At 37.3% G+C, this 15,950-nt stretch overlaps 1 long non-coding RNA gene across 1 annotated transcript; it reads left to right on the top strand.

The window, feature by feature from the left end:
• Positions 1–3,849: 3,849 nt before the first annotated feature.
• On the top strand, positions 3,850–15,904 carry LOC136237214 (uncharacterized). The gene is made up of 3 exons (XR_010692346.1): positions 3,850–3,945; positions 5,571–5,785; positions 15,666–15,904. It is a non-coding gene; the product is annotated as an uncharacterized lncRNA (long non-coding RNA).
• Positions 15,905–15,950: the final 46 nt, after the last annotated feature.

Raw genomic sequence — 15,950 nt, 5'->3', positions numbered from 1 at the left:
ATGTTGACTGTTGCGCATGCGTGAACTCTGATTGATGCTCACCTGATACTCTAATTAATTCCCAATGCACCTTTCATTGCTCCTCCATTAACTTGGTTTAAATATGCTATGTAAACCTTATTAAATTATAAACTTGTACAGTGTGTACATATCAACAACAAAATGCATTTAAAATTGTGAAGTTTAAAGTTTAGTACATAAAATAATTATTCTGCAAGTTTTTTTAGCATCCAAATTTTAGCTTCAGTGTTGGGAATGCTGAACTTCCACTGCACATAGGCCCATTGTCTGCTGTTCTTTTTCCATTTAGTGTGTCCTGTTCTAGTCAGCATTTCATTAAACCAGCGAAGAATATCTGTTGAATCAGCCACTCCTTTGTTGCTATCAAAGCACCAATGATCATGAAAGCTTGAAGCTATTAGCTTTTCTGTCTTGTTCAGTGGTCCTTACAGTCTTTCACAATGCTTTCTACCTGTCACATTTATATCCATTTGTGAGCAAAATTGACGATCAATATATGGAGAATCGTAAAACTTCACAGAAACAGTGTCACTAAAAGTAACATCCTTAAGAACCTGTAGAGAAGCTTTAGTTCCACGGTGATCGTCACTTCTCAAGATGCCACATGAGCTATGTTCTTTGCAAGCCATCTGCAACTTTCAACCAACTGATGCCTTCCTTCCCAGTTTGAATTAGACATACTGCTGAGAGGAGTAAAGCTTATATAGAAAATTCTTTTCTCTCAGAAATCTCTCAGAATCTCTCAGGGCCGTGTTAAACCTGTGCATGTAGCATTTACTCAATGAATGTAACTCTGAGAGATTTTATTGTGAGAGATGTTAAGATGTTTGTGCTGAAGGTGTTAAAATATCTTTAAAAAATCTCTCAGCTATGCACAGAGGTGTGAAACTTTCACAGAAATCTCATACCCATAGTGTTTATTCAGTACGCACAATTCTGAGAGGTTTTTGTGAGAGATTTTATGTATGCCTTGTACAGGAAATATCAAGACTTTCTTACAAGAATCTGTCAGCTGTGCCCAAATATTTGGTTAGAAAATACTTGAATCAAGTAGTCCAGTCCAGTGATTGTATACAACCCTAAAGATGTGAAAATTTTCCACCTCAAAGTTTTGGATGGTGGCAATCCCCCTCCCCCCCCAAAAATAATCATTGAAAATCCTGCTATACGGTGGTTAATTAAGAATGGTCCAGTTTCCATTCCTATAAAATAAACTTTAGTACTCTTATTTTATCAAGACATGGACTACGTGTTAGCTGTGTAATTATTTAATGCATTGTGACTTTGTATGTGCTTTTTAGTTACTTGAGGAACAGATAAAGAGTTTCGGTCAAATGCTGAAAGATCCACACGCACTTAGAAATCCACCAGTAAAGGTACACTATGTTCTGTGTGGAGCTGAAAATACTTCACATACGTAGCTGTAGCAAATGTATAATTGCGTTTCCATTCAGTAGATGCTTGTCAATAATGATGCATTCAACTTTGTGTTGTTGTTTTTTTTCTAATAAATTCCTTTAATATTATGATTATTTCCTTTCCAGATTATTTCACAGTGTCTTCCAGCTACTAGATCTTTTGAGCAAGCTTGAAGTCAGTCCTGATGTAGCCATTATTATGTTACATCCTGAGGAGACGTATTCATATCCAAGAACTATTTTGTCTCTGTCAGCAAGTTACGTATACTGTGCAGCTAACTGGAATGTTACTGAAGGTACAATAATTGCTTAATCATTTCTTTGTGTTGTGTTTATTACTAATTTACAGTGAAGTGTTTGCTTGAAGTGAATGTCATAAACAGTAAGTACTAGTGATGTTTCCTGTATGTTAATGTTATCTGTAGTTCACCAATTCAGACTTTAGACCATAGTAAGCTAGCTACTGATATAATTTTGAGTAGCTATTTTCATGGCAGTATCTATAATACAAGCACACAACCATGGATAGTGGTAGGGGTGGTAGGCAGGCAACTGGTATATCAACAGAAAATGGCTGAGCAGGTCATTTGGAGTCTCCAGCCTTAATACCACCATGTAGTGTCACTCAATGTAAAAGAAATGAATGCAATGAACACCTGGGAAACTGTCCAAAGGTGCCAATTACTCTAGCCTCATGTTCCATCTGGCCAGTGGCATTCCAAGGTGCAAGAGCATTCCCAGTGGCTGGCACATGTCTCCAGAAATCCAGTTGTGAAAAATAGTCTGAGCAAATTAGCGGCATGGCTATGGTATTGGTGTGACTATCTATTGATGGTGAAAGTCAACTTCAGTGTTGTGTACAAAATTGATTTTCAAAAATTTTGTCACATTAATTATGGTAATCAATTAACTCATGATACCCCAAAGATATACACCAGATTACTCTAATAGAGCAGTCATCAATACAAGGGGTACAATAAGGTGTACAGGGGTGTAAGAGCATAACAGACAGTATCCATGGAAAGAGAAATTTAGTGTATGACTTTGAGACCTCAGTAAGTTTTAGAGCATACATTAATAATAGAGCAAATACTGTAATACAACAGTCAAGCTGATCTATCCTTTTTAAATGTGTTCATTTTAACACAGTAAACAGAGCAATCAACCAACTATCTTAAGAACAAGGGACGAAATATTGAAGCATTCCTCACAGAGCATAAATGGCTCAAGCCTGTGTCCAAAAGTTTCTTCATACATAAAATAATACACACAAACCAAATATAACTGAGTGAAGAAGGCAAGTCTTATTCCTTACAACTTGTATGTGGGGCACTTTAAGTGAGACAACTTTATACAAAGGAAGGGAATTGGAAAAAAAACTCATGTACTGCACCAAAATCTCTATCAGGTATTGCATACATTACAGGTACATAGTGAATCACATTAAAGAGGTATTCTGAAACACAGAGGTATTTACTAAAATAAATACAAAACCTTTTTAGTACAAATATCACAGTACCTGTTTCAGTGTTATAAATCTGAAAGCTGTTGTTAGACGCACCACATGTGAACAAAAATGTCTAGTGTAGCAGTGTAAAACAAGTTTGTATCGCTAGCTTCAGTAAACAAAATTCCCCATTGCTTCAAGCCTAAAAGAGAAAAGTAAACGCAAACTTAACAACTTATACACTATGGTTATAACTGCATTCATGGTGAAATTTTAACTCATAGCTTTTGGCCTTTCCAAGCTATACTGTATTGACATGTTTATAATTGCTCTCTCACAATGTGTACATTGACAGTTTTCCACATTAGATTATATATTTTTGTGAACAGGTCAACTAATTCAGAGTGTATTTGGACATCACAGTACAGTGTTATATTTGGATTATAATCAAGACAGAGGGTTATGTTCCAATAATGAAGATGGTCTGATTGCAAGTGGACCATGTGACTGCACTGTAATGTTGTGGAAACGGAGTGGACAAAATATGCTGAATTATTAGCTCAACGTCCAAGTAAATTATTCTGTGATTATTTGTGCATTAATTGTCTGTTTATCTGTTTCTATTTAGTAAATTCATACAGATATTGACTATTGGTTTGTACTGTTAGGAAAGTCTACAGTTTGGCAGTCCTCTTCAGTCCACGTTTAAAACATTTCTTACTTTGCTGCCTGCTAGCATGTTAACTCCACCTGTTTTGTAAAAGTGCCTAGAACTACAGTAACCTTTTCTCCACTTATAAACACATTTCAGTATACTTATTCATTGTTCATCTGTCCAATGCTATGTACAGCAAAATGAAATCTTGTAGCATTCCTCACCACTGCATTTACTCCTCAAAAAGTATTAAGATGTAGCCTGCTGTGTGTATGTACATGAATTACATACTTCCATTATATTAGGTACTACTGAGCCAATAGCAGTACTAACTGGTCATCATACTCCAGTTGTATCTGTTGCACTGAACTGCAGTTTGGGAATAGTTACAGGTGGAGTTCTGTGTAAGTCATGAAATAAACTAAAACTCTAAACTACAATCTGTTAAAATAATTCTGGTAGACTAGTATGTTGTAATGCAGTGTTTGGTGTTTGTACTGTCGTCAGCAGGAATACTGTATTTATCTGCTAAGCTCAATAAACACCAGGTCCTAAATGAAGGCCACAGAGGCAATACCTTAATGCGAGATCTTGTCTGAGATTATAATAGTAGGACAAGGCTTACTACTGTTAATGAAACTCGTGACTTGTCAAAGGGATGTCAAAAGCTAGATATATACTAAAGCTCATAAGGTTAAAGATATCTTTGCATAAGCTATAGCTATGGATATGCATTGTGAAATATGTATTGACAGTGCAATACAACACCATACACTTAAACTATATGATTTTTGACCTCCAGAGATTTCTATTGACATTAATGTTGTGGATTGAGTCAGCAACACTGTTTGTTATTATGCTGCTAGAGTATATGGCTGCTGTATTGGAGTATCTCAATCTCTAAAATGTGACCGGATCTGTGAAAACCCGGCATAATGGCGCATTTTTAAAAATCTTTATTTTTTTGAATATTTATAACCTACTTAACCAAGTATATGCTCTGTGGCCAAGTTTCAGCCTCGTATGCCTACAACTTTTGGAGCTAGGGTTACAGTCCTACTATAACAACAACAACAGAAAGATCGATTTGTACAGCAAGTATTAGGAAAATAAATTACTGGCACTTACAAAAACTGTTGTAACTTACGAAAACAATGAAGTACAGAGTTGCAACATGCACCATCATGTTTACGATTAATAGGGGAGTCCATTACTGGGTAAGGTTTTCCTTCTACCACCTTTTTCACTACATACAGAGACAGAATCAGTGAAGAAAGATCGATCGCATACGATTGCTTCGATGTGACATAAACAAATGCCCATAACTCGTGTATCGTTTAGCCTACTGCAAGGATTTTCGAACTCCCCTTGAGTAGGTGAATAAGATTTTATCATTAGACCCTTTCTTCACAATTAAAGAACAAAGCATTTAAAAGTTTTACGGAATTTTTTAAATTACACAAATAGTGTACCCATTGCAATCAATGGCAAATTTAGGCTTGTACATTATGCCAGTTTTTTGCAAATCCGGTCACAAATTTAGAGTTCTCATAGTTTTCCATGTTCCCCTTGTGCCATATTCCTATATGGTATCAAGAAAAGCTTTCAGTATATCATACACAGACATAATCTTCACTAAGATAATTTGAAATATGTTTCAAGTGCTTCACAATAATCAAGACTGTGTAACTGGCCCATCTGCTGGAAATACAATTGAGCATATTATAACATAACAAATGCAGGCTTTGTTTGTTAAGTAGCAACACTGAAACTTTGCATGAAAAAGATAAACACACTCTAATAGAACATTCACAACATTAAAATAATAACATTAGCTAGTGTATCATGTGAATCTACTCGGGACATAATATTGTAGACGAACATCTTATAAGCACATAAGCAAGTTTAATACATCACACCTAAAAGTGGTAAAGAATTTATATGAGTATTGTAGAGTACCATATGGTAATTATTCTGTAACTGTGTTTGTGACTCAATTGATCAGTCAGTATGCTATATCTTTACCTAGCTGCTTTTGCCTTACTATACAACACTAAAGGAGATCTATTATGCAAGCTTTCAACTACAAGTGATGATGTTTACAATGTTCTTCCCAAATCCACGGTGATCACTAATGATGGAAATGTGATAGTTCAATATGTCAGTGGAGATGGTGGATTAATAATCAGATATTCTTGCAATAGACAAAAATTATCAACATGGACTCTAAAAGAAAATATTTCGGTATGTAAAGCAAAATAATTATTTTGTGATGCATTGGAATTTTCAACTAGAGTAGGGACCATAGCACATCGATAAAAAGTACTGAAACAAGCTGGAGTATTGCATGATATTAAATCACAGTAAAACAATAAGAAGTGTTATATCCCTACTGTGCTCAAGATACCATAAGAAGAGCACAGTAGGGATTAATATCGTGCACTACTCCAGCTTGTTTCAGTACTTTTTATTGATATGCTATGGTCCCTACTCTAGTTGAAAATTCCCATTTTTTTGTGTACTTGTTTGTTATAAAATAATATTATGACTGGTGAAACCACGCATACCGAATTAGTGCTGCACACCCCAGCTACCAATTATCGTCTGAAAAGCCATTACGCTTCGTTGTAGGCTATGTTCAACCCTTTACACAGCATTATGAATCAAGAACTGTTCAAAAAGCACCTCTTCAATCAAAGTAGCCGCTATGAAAAATACAGACAATTTCCATTACGAATGGAAGCCATCACATGCTACTGCCAAATCAACACCTTTTGCTGTCAGCCAAGATAAATGGGACACAAAGGAGGACACTGGTAAGTCCACGAAGAATGCATTGTACATACTGCGGTATGCCAAAAAAGCAACTCTCAAGCTGAAGCGACATTGAACAGTGAAAAAATCAAGCCCATAGCCTTAGCCGTTATCATGTTATGCTTGTCTGAAGGCATCAGGCAGGCAGTCAGTCAGTAGAAAATTCCATTTAATAATTTTTAAAAAAATAAAAAATCTGTAGCAATTTGTTGAAAGCGTTTCAGGTCAATTGAAAAGCTTGCTTGTTGGTTGTAACTAACCAATCCTTCCTCATCATTGTCAAGGAAAGTTAATGCTGGTTTTTGGGTGATTTTTTTGTGGGTCACGCCTACTCCTATGTGGTCCCTACTATACGGTACTATCATGCTATATGAGAAGTATAATAGGGAAGTTTAGCAGGAGGTGACTTTGCTACCACAACAGATATATATAGTCTTCGTTGATCTGACATTATGTCAGATCAAAGTCAAAGTTGATCTGACATGATCTGACAATGAATGTGCAAAGCAGCAGCATGCATAACCATGCCAAGTTAGGGGAATTTGTAGCATGCCCCCTCAGACAATTTTGGAGTTTCAATGCTTGGAGATTGCAATTGATGAGTATTTCGACACCCAAAACTCCTTCAGCAGCCATGCACTGCATCATTGTTAAGCCACATATGTACATATAGTAAATCTATAATGAGTTGATATGATATTATCCAATGCAATGTTTTCTGACATGTATATATTTGGTTTGCAATCTATATAATCATATACTGCAGAATAGTGCTGTGAACCTGCAGAGTTTGCTAAAACTGGTTATTGGAATGTGAATAATTGGATATTGACTGGTTACTGTTTGATTAGCAGACATTATGGCACTAAACATGCCTGTTGAAAGCCTTAGGGTGGTACCAAAGTGACCATCAACATCCTGCTTTACAATAACAGCTATTACAAGCACATAACACATGCTTTGAGGTTATGTTATGATGTTAACACCTATCAGCAGGGGTAATTTATGGTTTACCAAGTGGGTGGGAAAAACCAGTTTAAAGGCTTCTTAGCCAATAATTGGCTTGACCTAGACAATACCTGTTCGCAACTCTACTGCAGAACATTTTAAAACCCTTTAGAAGCCACTAAAACAGTGTGTGAATATTTGGTAAGATGATGCAGATTACACTTCAGTGAAAGGTGTAGGTTTGATTCAGACAGTTCATTTTTAGGTACACCTTTTTTTAGAAGCTGACCCTTCTATTAGAATATATTGATCATTTTTGGTTATAAGATTTCAAGCTTTCAAGTCATTGTAACTCACCAAGGGTAGTGAGCTAACTATGAATTTATTTTTTGAAGATGTATTAATTCATTACCTTTCAAAGCATTTCTTTATAGTAGTGTAGTGTCGTGAGTGCTCATATAGGGGTGGTGGGACAGGCACCAGCTAGATTTGAAAATGGACGGGACAATAGTTGAATGCTAATGGTGAAATTACAGAGTTGGCCACATCACAGTAAAACCAACACAGAAAGCATTTGGTCAATAGATAGAATGATGGTTATGGAAGACAGGCGTTATAATTGTATTGTATTGCATATTATATTGGGTAAGTAGAATTCAAGGAAAACGGAACTGAAAGCGGAAACGGGAATGACCCACAGAAAATGCCTGATAAAGGTCATCATGTAATATGCAAGTTGGACAGGTTTGATTTTGTAGCACAATGTTTCTTTGCAGTGTTGTTTGGATCCTTTCAATAAAAAAATTGAAACACTCCAATAGAGCAGTCACCTGCATTAAAAATACTCTAATAGAGCAGTCAAGAATTGACAAGCATACCAATGCTGCATGTATAACAGGCGCAGAGAAATGGGGGTTGTGGGGGAGGTAGTGGGAGGAGTAACTGCCCCCCCCCCCCCCCCAACTTTTACAAGTGGAGAGGTAGTGCCCCCTCAATGCCCAGTTGCTAAAGTAAAGCAACTATTGTAGTCATTAACCAACTTACTTTGCCTTGATGTACTAGAGTTTGTGCTAAAAATTATGCAATAATTTTTTTTTAAATTTATTTTATTTCAGTTATGCAAAAATGGAATACTGCCCCCTTCCCCCACTTTTGAGTACTGTTCTCCTCCCCTGATGTATATTCCCATCATTTGACTTGGGATTTGGGAATCTCAAGTTATAATAATGTTTAATGTTATGGTTTCAGAGAAGTAGAGAACTTTCAATATTGATGACTCAACCACAGGTGCGGATACAAACTTACAGAAAGGGGGGTCAGAATGAATTGAAGCACTACATTGTCTGGTTTAGTAAGGTGAGACCAAAAAAATAAAAAGGTCGCAGCCAACTGACAATAGCTGCCCACCTCACCAACTACGCATTTATAGCTGATAAAGTACATAAAAATCCTTAAATAGCTCACTACACACTGCTCTAATACTGTGACTGCTTATTAGAGTGACTGCTCTATTAGAGTATCTTGATCTGGTATACAAATTATTATTTTTTTTTTGGGGGGGGGGGGGGAGGTCAAGAGCCCCCCATGACCCCCCTACATCCACCCCTGCTTAGCTAGTCTATAATACCTATGACAGCTATAGTCCATTAATTCACAAGCCATCAATGTGGGTCCCTGGTGGGATAGGTAACAATACATTCTTGACTGTTCTATTAGAGTGTTTTGATCGTTTTAGCAAACGGATCCAAACAATGACATTGTGCTGCAAAATCAAACCTGTCCAACCTGTATCATTGTATGATGATCTTTATTAGGAATTTTCCGTGGGTTGTTTCCGTTTCCGTCCTGTTCCTGTTTACCTTGGATTCTACTTACCCTATTATATTTATGTGCCATTGTCTGGACAGCCCAAGTTGGTAATGTGGCTTGTAATGGAGTAGTTTGTAATGGAGTTTGGTTTAGATGAAAGCACAAGGAGGGAGCCTAAAGGTTGCTGTTTACCTGTTTGATGGCTTGTTTATTCTACTATAATAACAACTACCACTTGGTTGCTAGGTGATAATGGGTTTTTACAGCCCAGGGGAGTGACCATGAATGCTCTGTAGTGACTTCCCCCTATGCCCACTAAACTGCATAGCACTAACTGATAGCAATAATAACTTGAATTTAAGCTAGTCATTTAGCAAAATAGCATGTTATTCTTAGTTATGGACATTTCTGAGCTATGTACCAGATAAGAGAGGTTCCACGTGCACTATACCAGGTTAAGTTTCTTCTTACAGCTTGGTAGCTTTACGTCAAACTACAAAAGTTTGGAGATGTTTAACATACATACAGACCAACTTTCAAATTTTTACCTGTTTCCCTGTAGGCATGACAAAAGTCTCTTTGTATGCAAATAATCATATTTCCCTCTGTAGATTTGACTTCTTACGCTCTTAAGACAATAGGGATACACGTTTGTGTTTTATAACAGTTCTTGTGAAGTGTACAAAGGAAAAGGTAGAAGGTAAACCCAATGAAATAAAGGGAAAAAGAGAAATTGAGTTGAAATTATGAGGACTAATACATATGGTGATTTTGCTCGAATTTAATATGTGCAATTCAGAAGGTGCAGGAGAGCATTTGCGGTGTAAAAGTATTCCATTTGTGGAAGGAAACATGGAGTACTACGTGAAATTTGCATATTCTTTGTTCCTGTCAATATTCTTCCCACAGTGTGGTGCACCAGCCTTCATGGTACAGTCACACAACACAATACCATAACTTACTGAGGATATATAGACTAAGAAGAATAACTAATAAAAAATAAGCTAAACTTCTAGCTATGGACAAAATCAACAATAAATAAATAAAAACAATTCATGTGTATGCATGGCTGAATTTTGGCTGAGAAGATCAAAGGAACTATATTGACTGTCAATAGTATCATACAAGAATCAACTTCATACTTCTTTCCTGTAACCTTGGTAGTACAATATTGGTTAGGTATAACCAAGCCCAAAAGTGCCTTAGTGCAACCCAAATGCTTCCAATAAGTTGCTACAAATTTTTAAACTTTATTATTTAGTGGTATTTTCTGCTGACTGACTGACTTACTTACTAATGCCTTCAGACAGGCGTAAGGCTACAGGCTTGATTTTTTCACTGTTCAACAACACTTCAGCCTGACAGGTGTCTTTTGGCATACCACAGTATGTACAACGCATGTATCATGGACTTACCTTTGTGCTCCATTGTGTCCTATTTCTTTTGCTGACAGCGCAAGGTGTTGATTCATGATAGCAAAAGATGGCTTCCCTATGTTTGTAGGAATTGTCCATATTTTCTGTGGTGACTGGATTGATTGCAGAGGCACTTCTCCTACTGTTCTGCATTACAATGCTGTGCAATGGTCTGAACAAAACTGAAAGTAAAGTGTTATGGCCACTTCACTTCGAGGCAGTAATTGATAGCTGGGACACACATTCAGATGAAAAGATTAACTCTGGCACTGTTCTTTCTTTCATACGGGATGAGCAGGTTCATTAGTCATTACAAAAAAGTAAACAAATAGAATTATAAGTTCAATTAGGGAACATAGAAAAAAAGTAGAGAAACAAGGGAGATATACCTGCTGATAAGCTAGTGGACATTTAATTTTATATGACTTGCTTGTTTACCATGTATTTCAGGCTTATTCTTGGCTGGAGGACCATCTGCCTTTCTGTAGCTGCAAATAGCCCATATCCAACATATTCCTCCATCATAGGACCTGCTTGTATCACTGATGCATAACTTATTTGCAGCCTAAGGATCATTGGCTGCTTGTTTCTACTAATAGCTTTTAAATTATAATGTCCTGCAATAAGCTTCTCTGGGACCTTTCCACAAAACATAGCTGTTGCTTGATCAGCTAGTATGCCTTGTGGTACACTGAGACTGCAAACTCAGATTTTTACACCAGCACGTTGTCTAGTGTACCAAGTCACTAAATCATGTGGAATTCTCTTTAGTGGATAAGTGTATGACAGGTGGAAGCTAATTCATCCTACAGTCTCTTACAACACAGAGATCAGACCCTACAAGAACATACATTTGACAAACTTTGTTTTCCACAATGACGTCTTTGAATTAGGGCTGGGACGAATATTGAAATTTACCTTCGAATATTCGCTAATAAAATGTTCGAACATTCGAAGCTTCGGTGTTAGCTTTCAAGTTACAGGTTATCTTGTATTTATGCACATCCTTCTTAGGTTTTATCTTTCTAAACCTATTTAATAAGTTTGTAAGAATTTGGAAAGTGCATAGCAGCAATACTGAATGACGTAATCAATCAATTGTAAATGGGCGTGTCTGCTATACTTCAATCATGCACAGGTAAACACCAAGTAATGGCTAAAAGTATGCCTTCCATGCATTATCTATCACTTTATAAGGTGTTTTGAGGCTGCAACTATGGTAGTAAGCTGAACTTCGATGGTTTAAAAGTGGGCATGGCACACAAAGATTGATCACGAACAGACGAACATTGATCACACAAGAGGAATGAAGATAACGATGTTTGTTTGTAATTCTTTAGTAGACCATGAGTGCATTACGAAGCTTCGAAGGACACTTTTATAATTTGAAGTTTATTTAACCTTCGAACCCACAAACCATTCAAAGCTTCGTCCCAGCCCTACTTTGAATCCATGTTGATTACTTTGATTTGCCAGTTCAGACAGTGGCTTTCTTTTCTTGTAGGCTTAAACATTTATTGTTCTGTGTTTCATTGTCCATAGTTGCACCTTTTTCCTGCTTCTTCACGTGTATTACCTTGTGCTGTACACATCATCAAACGGTCAAACACCATCATATCAATAAGGTCTGCTTCAAACCCGAGGAATAGCTAGACATATTAGTACCTTTGTCAATACCTGAGCCTGTACCCATCCATTCTCCAATTGAACTTTGGATAGTATTTATACTCTTGCATGAATCAAGCTAGAAGAAATCACTGTATCGCTTTCTCATTTCTAATCCTGTTTTTAAAAATGCTAAGCTAGCTAATTTCATTAAACCAATCAAAAAAGACTCGTGCCAAATGTGAAATATAGTACTCAGCTTTGCCTTGTGCTACTGCTATAGTGGTCTCAACCCCTCATACTATATTTCACTCCCTACAGTGCTAATACAATTGCATGTCCTTTAAACATGACTGCTAATAGTGATTGATGACAACTACTTACGGGAAGTGATTCACCAAAGTTGACAAATTGATGCAATTGACAATTTTATATCTCAGTAATAATTATTTTTATATGTTCTGACCATATGCTAGTAATGTACAAGGAAATCTCCAAACATTAGTATCACCATTATCTGGTGCTGCCCACCCTTAAAAGTAAGAATCTGGTAAAATTGTGTTTGACAGTGTGTGTATGTCAGATGATTGCCCTGCAAGGCATTGTGTTGCCAAGGCGACTTGTGTTTGACATATGGCTGAACTTCATTGGCACACATTAATTGGCTAGTGTGGAATTTCTGTGCTAGAACTGATATGGGATCTGTATTTTACCAGACCCTTACTTTTAGCAAAGAGGTGCGCGGTGCTAAACAAATTTTTTGCCTCATTTATCGTTAAACTGTTGATGTGTGTACATTGTATGTTTTAACTTGATACATCAAAAACATAATGGTGAGCTATAGGTGTTAAAATGTAAACTATACAATAATATGTGCACTGCTGTGAACTCCACGACTGCTCTGATGTGCCAAGAACAGGAATAATGTGGGGCTTACTGTTAGTTAAACATGCCTCTCAGCATATAGGAAACCAATGGATGACTTCCTGTTTGTGTTCCTTCAGTTTCATGGTAAGTGGTAGATATATGGCTGACCACAAAGTATTGGTTGTACAGTACTGGAGTCATCAGTATCAAACTGGTCTACACTGTGATTCACCACAGCTGAAAGGGAACTTGTACTTGACCACCTGAGGTAGCATCTTGAAATGCGAAAGCTTTCTCAAAGAACTGCAGAGTTTATCACTGAATCACATCCTGTTCAGTACACCAGTGATGCCACTTATGCCAGGCTGTGTTTTAGGCATTGTTAGTATTTCCACTTCCTCAATTCAATGTCAACATCTGGAAAGGGTGTGGTCACTGGTCTGGGTTAAGTAGAAGATTGTAATCCATTGGGAGTACTTGGTAGGCCCATTAACATTGTAAGTAATTGTGAGTACCAAATGATAGTTTGGTCAGTTTCTGCCTGTTGATTTTGTCAGTTTTGTAAAATTATAGGGAGTGATGAGAAAACTACAAGCCTAGTGGATTGCTATTGACAACTCAACCATGTCATAGTCCGGCACCATTTCCTCTTTTAAACACCCGGGATCACATGAGAAGGATCATGTGCCACAAACTTTGCATGGATACATCATAAAAATCCTAAGTGTTTTTTTTAGAAATTTGAGCTTCATTACACTGGCTTTCATGATAATGTAATCAGGAGTACAGTCAATCTAAATAAATATAGTGGTCACTCAGAATTCGTACTGGTTGTAATTGCATATTCTAATGTTTAAGTGCCAGTCAATTGTGTTACCGTGTATGTGTATCTTTTCCACCCACTCACACTGTGCTGGCTATGCATTGCATACATGCCCTATTGGTAGGTTGTCCCGTTGGTGATTGCTTGGTTGCATGTGCCCTGGAAAAAGTAAAAAATAATGATATGACAATAATAAACTACCCCTCCTTTTATTTCCAAGTTGGAAATCTCTTCTGTTAGTAATCCTCTCCCATTGTGCCCAGGATGAAGTTCACAGCTAGGACCTACTCTCTGAACAGGCTATTAATATAGAGGCAGGTGATATCCCTTCACTGTGGTGAGAACCTAGGAATCCCTTGTAAGAATCTCTCAATTGTAGGTATATAGTCTGCTAATAACTAGAGCGAGTCTGTGTGTGGCATTAAATGAAAAATCCAGATGTAATGGTGTCAAAGGAGGTGACATTTGAGTTAGAATTTCTTTGATGGGGCTGGTGGTCAGTAGGTCTGCCTTGTCCTTGCCACGCCCCTGCCTCTGTATTCATGTTAAGTTGTTAAGGTTACCCTGCCAATGCCCCCAACTTTTAACAGGGCTCCTTCAATTGGACAATAGATGGTAGGGTGCATGACATGTTACCATAGTACCATTGTGAAACTGATACTGAATGGGCTAATGAAGCATCAGATTTTACCTTGTTCTGTAGACGTTTGATAAATTCCTGCTAGCTTGATAGGGTTATACTTTCCCAGCGATTTATCTGCAAGCTGCAGTTAATTTATTGGTCCTTCTCATTTGTGACAGTAACTCATTTGCATTTCCAAGGAGTACTAATGATCACTGGACTATGTCTAGCATGCCATAAATATTTTTTGTTGTTGCATTAACATCTTCTAGCAGATTTTACTCAATGAGGTCAGATCACAAACCTTTAGTTTTGCTGTCCCCTTGTTTTGAGAAGCAAGATTTGAGGTAGTCCTTCACGAATTGGTCAACTACTGGTTGTTTTGCTACTGTGGATCTCATGTGCCTTATGCATTGCGACCTGTTAACTTTTCTCAGGGTATGACAGAAGGGCTTTTCTAGATAATTTGTAGTAATTACTTGTTGCAAGATAGACGTGTTGTCTTTCTTGGCATCTAGCATGTTGGGGTCAAAGTTCTGTGGATTTTTTGATCTGTCATCTACATGTAAATACTGCTGCCCATGTTGTTGGTGTAATTCCAATTAATGCCTATCTGTATCATAGTCTGCATCCTCAGCTTGGTTCCCCTAGCTGTAACAACAGGATTACCAACTGACGTGACTGACCAGTGGGACTTCAGAATCAGCGTGTTGTTAGATGTTGAGACTACCAGATTGGTGCATTTGCACAACCTGGTACATATTTGCATAGTCAATTCAGGGTGAGGTCCATGCTGGTCACTAGTTGTCATATGCTATTTACTATTGCCCAACTTGGTGCAGGATGGTTAGTAAATGTGCCCTAAGAGCATCTCTTAATGAGTCATTACCTGAGATATTGCCTTTAGGGTCTTCTCCCGTTTCTTTTCTACTTACAATACACCGGCCACGTGTCTTGCTGCTAGTATACAAAAATGCTGAAGTGACATCATCGTATTAATACAGTAGCTTTGAAATGCTGACATGCAAGGAATGTAGGGGCAATACCATCAGTTAGTTAATCACTGTACCTTGTACCTGGACCTCTGAAATACAATTTACCATACTGGGTATATCCTCTATTGAACTAGTACTGATTTGTATGTGTATTTGAATGTATGTAATACATACCAATCATGATATTGTCAGCATTTTACCACTGTGTAATATTTTTGCTATATAGGCTGCACGTGTGATATGGATAATGCTGATGTAAAGTCTCTGGCCAGTGCTGCAGTATGTTTTCAGGATCTGTGTGTTCTTAAGGAACGTGAGAATCTACGAAACATCCTAATACTAGATTATGGAAGGTTTAGTAGGAAACAAGAACATCTAGATGCTGTACTGAGTTGCAATTGTTTGAACAAATATTTTTATGTAGTAATTATCAATGAAGCTGGTCATTGTTCAGATGTTATTAGTTTTCCACCCACCTTCAAGCAACAGAATTGTTCAATTCTTGAAGTTC

The sequence above is a fragment of the Dysidea avara genome, chromosome 10 (assembly GCF_963678975.1).
Source record: "Dysidea avara chromosome 10, odDysAvar1.4, whole genome shotgun sequence".
Taxonomy (NCBI): domain Eukaryota; kingdom Metazoa; phylum Porifera; class Demospongiae; order Dictyoceratida; family Dysideidae; genus Dysidea; species Dysidea avara.
Note: the sequence above shows the minus strand (reverse complement) of the source record. Positions and strands in the feature narration are given on the sequence as shown.